The sequence below is a fragment of the Triticum aestivum genome, unplaced genomic scaffold, assembly GCF_018294505.1.
Source record: "Triticum aestivum cultivar Chinese Spring unplaced genomic scaffold, IWGSC CS RefSeq v2.1 scaffold174102, whole genome shotgun sequence".
In the NCBI taxonomy this organism is placed as follows: Eukaryota; Viridiplantae; Streptophyta; class Magnoliopsida; order Poales; family Poaceae; genus Triticum; species Triticum aestivum.
Genome location: NW_025235927.1, coordinates 1 through 5,716, shown reverse-complemented (window position 1 = coordinate 5,716; position 5,716 = coordinate 1). Strand labels below are relative to the sequence as shown.

At 44.5% G+C, this 5,716-nt stretch overlaps 1 pseudogene; it reads right to left on the bottom strand.

Annotated features, from left to right (window-relative positions):
- Nucleotides 1-2,767: 2,767 nt before the first annotated feature.
- Nucleotides 2,768-5,712, bottom strand: LOC123176350 (uncharacterized; annotated as a pseudogene).
- Between the last annotated feature and the right edge of the window lie 4 nt (nt 5,713-5,716).

Sequence of the window (5,716 nt, the reverse complement as noted above, 5' to 3'; positions counted from 1 at the left end):
CGGGAAGTACTTGGCTTTAAGCAGCTTTGCCCAGAGCCCCGACTCATCTTGGGTCAACCGCCACCACCATTTGGCTAGAAGGGCAACATTCATAAGTTTGGAATTTAGGATTCCCAATCCCCCAAATTTCTTAGGCCTACAAACCGCCGCCCACTTGACGAGGTGGTACTTCCTTTTGATGCCAGTTCCTTCCCAGAAGAACCTGGATCTAGGCGTGTCTAGCTTGGCATGTACCCCATCGGCAAGCAAAAACATCCCCATAGTGAAGAGGGGAAGGGAAGAGAGGCTCGAGTTTGTGAGAATGAGCCTTGCAGCGGAGGACATGAAGCGCCCTCGCCACGGGCTTACCCTATTGGCCACTTTCCCGTACAGGGGCTCCCATTCTAGTATCGAAAGTTTGCGGTTGGAAATTGGAAGCCCTAGGTACTTAATTGGAAAGCTCCCTAGCTTGCAATTAAGGAGGTTTGCGGTACGTAAGCTTTGCTGGTCGTCCATCCCCATGGTTATGACCTCGCTCTTTGTAAAGTTAATTTTGAGTCCGGAGAGGAGCTCGAAGGCTAGTAGCAAAAGTTTAATCGAAGCGATACTGTGATCATCTGGCTTAAACAACAGCAGGGTATCGTCTGCGTATTGTAAGTGAGTCACTCCACCCGGGATGAGGTGTGAGACTAACCCCTTGATGTGACCGGCCTCCCTGGCCTTGGTCAACATGGCTGCCATTGCATCTGCCACAAAATTAAAGACAAGTGGGGATATGGGATCGCCCTGTCTAAGCCCTTTCCTGTTACGAAAATATTTCCCCATCTCGCCATTAACAATGACCGAGGTGTTGCCACTCGAGATCAGGCTCATGATCCGGTGAACAAACCCTGCCTCAAAACCCTTTTTGAGGAAGACCTCGCGAATAAACTCCCAATTTACGCGGTCATAAGCTTTTTTGAAATCTAACTTAATGATGACACCCTGCTCCTGTGTTCGTTTTAACTCGTGGACAATCTCCGTAAGAGCAATGGGCCCTTCCAGGATGTTCCTACCCTTCAGGAAAGCAGTTTGGCTCGAACTAATGACTTGTTGGGCGACCGTCGCTAGCCTAGAAGCATAAGCTTTGGCGCACAATTTAAAAGGAACATTGATGAGCGTAATCGGCCGAAACTGTGTAATAGCTTCTGCCCCTTTGACCTTGGGGATTAGGCAGATGGCCCCGTAATTCAGACGAGACAGGTCAACCGTACCTAGGGCGAAGCCGTTTATGATCGCTTGGAATAAGTCCCTAAGCAGCGGCCAGAAGCGCTTGAAAAACTCCACCGGCCAGCCATCAGGCCCTGGGGCCGTGTCGTTCTTCATACCCGTACGCGCGCAATCAATCTCCTGGGCCGAAAAGGACACCATAAGGGCGTCGTTTTCCTGCTGTGAGACTCGTTCGTGCATGCCCCAAAAGTCTGCCCTAAGACTTAGGTTTTTCACCTCAGCTGTTCCCAACAGCTCAACGAAGAAGCTATAGATGTACTTCGCTATATCGTTCTGAGATATCAGCGTCCCACGTTCTGATTGGAGCCTAAGGATAGTGCTCTTCCGTTTGCGACCATTAGCGTAAGCGTGAAAGTATCCTGTGTTTGCATCGCCTTTCACTACCCACTTGAGACCACCCCTACGGCGCCAGTATTCCTCCTCCGCCCTGAGAATCGCCAGGACCTGATGTTCAAGAGAGTATCTAAGCTCCCATTCGTCACCAGAGAAGGTTCTAATATCGGCCTGCGAGTCGAGGAGGGCTATATCTGCCGTAATGCGCTCCCTCTCCCTTTTGGACTCGCTACCATGGTTAGCTCCCCAGCCCCTTAGGAAAGCACGCAAAGCCGCAGCCGCTGAGGACCAGAACTCAACTGGTCCTCGTTGACGCCCCAACTGGTTGCCGATCTGGGACCAGCGATTTGTGACTAGCTGGCTGAATCCCTCATGTTCGAACCAAGCTGTCTCAAAGAAGAATCTATGGCTACGGCGCACGTTGTCCTCCCCTGAGGACAAAATCAGCGGGATGTGATCGGATCCTATGCGCGTTTCCGCCACTAGAGAACAGAGAGGAAACAGCGCCTCCCAGTCACTAGTGCAAAAGACACGGTCCAGGACACATCTGATTGGCTCACGTTGCTTGTTAGTCCAAGTGTATCTGGCCCCAGTACGCGCGATCTCCCGAAGGGCAGCGTACGCAATGGCATTATTGAACATGGACACCCTAGCCCAGTCAATATTGTTGTTGCTTTTGTCCGCCCCCGAGCGGATCAAGTTGAAATCACCTCCTACCACCACTGGTAGGTTGGACGATTGTTCACTCTCTTATTTACTGTGTCCTTTTTCAACAACAAAATGTGGTGTATTTTTCCAGGTGTGTTAGCATTTGTTATTCAGAGAGAATATACCTCGCTGCTCATAGTTGTAGGCACACATGATTGCGGAGCATGAAGCTGACTTCAATACTCTACCTGTTGTATATGAAGTGTATTTCCTTTTTACTGCAGATGAAACTATTTCAAAATACTACTAAACTTACGAAGATAAAAAAAACCTGACAAATGAACCGTACAGTCATACTGTCGGAGTGAAATAACAAAGCATATCTCAGCTGCACCACAATTCACGCAAGGAGCACCCATAATTTTGTTTCTATTCCGGTAAGAAAGCGAAGTTACTACAGAACACACATATGAACTCATCCCACGAGGATTCTAGGAAGGACATCCCAACGATTTGTACCGATAAATAGTTCCATCATCCATGCTACTAAAAAAGACATCAAAACATCCGGTGAAGCTTTGAAAGCATCATCAGTGCTTCATGGAGATCAAGTGTTCTTACTAGGTCCTTGCTAACTACATAAGGGATAGTTCGATCGCGCCAGGATTTAATATCTAGAAGACCCCTCGTAAACTTCTGGATGTCATGTTACATCCAGTCGTCCCCATCTTCATCCAGTTCTTGCTTGGCGAGTTCCCTCATAAACTTCTGGCCGAGGAGATCTAGTAGAAATATTAGAAAGTAGATGACTACAGATTAGGACCATGTACGAAAGGACATCTTCTAATTTAATAGAATAGACTTCTCATGTAATAGAATATCGATGATACAGGCAGATCATATGCCACCTAAAACATATTTAGCTTTTCAGGAACATGGCAGTGTGTGTCATTACATCTCAGTAAATAGCACATGAACATATAAACCAACAAACCAGTAAGGAAATACTTATATTGGAAGGAAATACAAAATGGTATATGAAGAGAAGGTATGACTCACGAGCATTCCCGCTCCGACGCACATAAATATACTGAAGGGGTATACCATTTGCACTGAACATATGTGCCAAGGTATGGACTCTCCCATCATCCTTTGAGCATTTGATCTTAACCATTCTAAGGTCTTTGCAAGTAAATGATCTCCTCTCAAGCTTGATACCTGTTTCCAATGCCTTCCTCATGCCGAAGTTCTTTAGCACAACAACCAAATTGTTAATAAGCATGCGATCAGAAAAATAAAGTAAATGATCAAGTAGCATACACCAAATATGTAATCACACATACCAATTTAAGTTGGAGAAAAAGCCTCTTTATATTAGGTGAATGCTGTAGCAGGAAAATTAATGCATCAAAATCAGCGGCCATACACTATTCACCAAGGGACAGGGTCTTCAGGTTGCTAAAAGTTGGACACCTTTTCAATTCCCTACTCAGAACCACCTTCATATTGCAGCCAAAAGAGTATTTAGCAAAGAGCAGTAGTAAGTCGAATCAACTTCTCAGTTCTCACAATACAAACTGCATACGAGTGGTTTATTCAACAGAAAGAATAAAACAAAGATACCCATCTAAAAAAAGAAGGGAAAACAAAGATACCCATCTCAAAAAAGAAGGGAAAACAACGATACCCTCCTTTGGTTCATAGGATAGGAAAATCATAAGAATAGGAAAGTCATTGGAAGTGAGATGACATGCATCTCAGTTCCTATAGGAAAGGAGATGTCACTTGGTTCATAGGATAGGAATTTTTCCATTAGGTATGAGCTAATGTTTTTCCCCCTTTGAAATGTGAAGGATAGGAACAGGTGTATGAGCTAATGTTTTTCCCCCTTTAAAATGTGAAGGATAGGAACATGTCCTACATGGGAATAGGAATTCATTCCTATATACCAAATGGCTCTATAGGAAATATTTCATTTAGAAATCCTATCCTATATAATTCCTACAAAAACCCTTAATCAGTTTTCTAGTAACTGAAGGAACATCAGCCTTAGACTCTCTTATAATGACTGGATAATTAATCAGTTTTTTACATTATATATAGTTAATCTGTTGAAAAGATATACTGTTGGAACAAAGAGAAAAACGACAAACAATCCTATGAGAACGTAAATGGTAAACAATGCTCCCTCGAAGCTACAGTCCCCTACTACATTTGATGGTTAAGCAAACTAGTACTACTTTATTCATTTAAACTCTGTACCCAAGTATTGAAACCAGAGCAGAAGGTCAGAAATGTGTTCATTCGACACATGTGTTCTGTTCAAGGGAACATGACGTTTCTTTGTGAAACGTCCGGAAAAAAATATCCAAACTCGTAGAAAATATAAATAGAAAATCAGAGATGAAAGAGACAGATCAGTAAAAGATGGTGATAGCTATACCTCTCCAGCATCACTTAACAACTCCAAACTCGTAGCAGTAGAAAGGCTCTCAAGCATATTTTGGCCACCTAGAATCTTACTATAATTTCGACCACTGTTTCCACCATACTTACCATCTTCACTGGAAAGCTTGGCCCCTTTGTAGCCATACTTTGCATCATTTGCAATCTCACTATATTCATAGGTATTGTCATCACTATCAATATCGCTACCATAATCATAATTATCCTTGTAACGACTGTGTCCATATCTTCCTTTAGAAAAACCATATCCAAATCCAAACTCATCAAAATCGCCATCATCACTGATGTATCCAGGGTTATCATCACTGATGTATCCAAAATTATCATCACTGATGTATCCAAAATCATCATCACTCAAGGAACAGTCATCATGAATCTTATAGTTCTCTCTCTTATCATCGTTGTGGTTATCATCATCACTAGTTTCATCAAAATTATCTTCATCACTGATGTATCCAAAATCATCACACAAGAGAGAATCATCAAGTATGATGGTGCCTGTGACCAGTGACCCAAAGTTGATAAATGACGGAAATCGGACGGAACGTGTGATGAGGCGCAGCAGCACGAGGTTCGGAGCAGTAATGTAGAAGTCCCAATTGAACGTGCATTTGAGCATGATTAATTTCTTCAAAGAGGTAGACACAATCTTAGGGCCAGTGACCAAGCAATCCTTCAGATCCAGCTCTTCCAAGGATTTGCAACTAGAAGAAAGCTTTCCAAGGATCCTATCGTCGAGCCTGGCATACGACAACTTCAAGATCTTGAGGTGGCAAGAGACGAAGGGCACGCGGCCCAACGACGCGACTCCCTTACGATGTCCAACAAGATGAATAACCCGCGCTTTGCGGCTGACAGCAGTCCTGATCCACGAGTTGGCATCTTTCTCGTCGAAGCCCCATAGTCGTCGCTGGACCGCAGGCGGAGCGTGTCCACCGACGCGGACGCATCGCAGTGGAGGAAGAGGCTGTCCACGAAGTCACGGAACTCCTCCGGCGGGTTGGCATCGCGGACGGAGGAG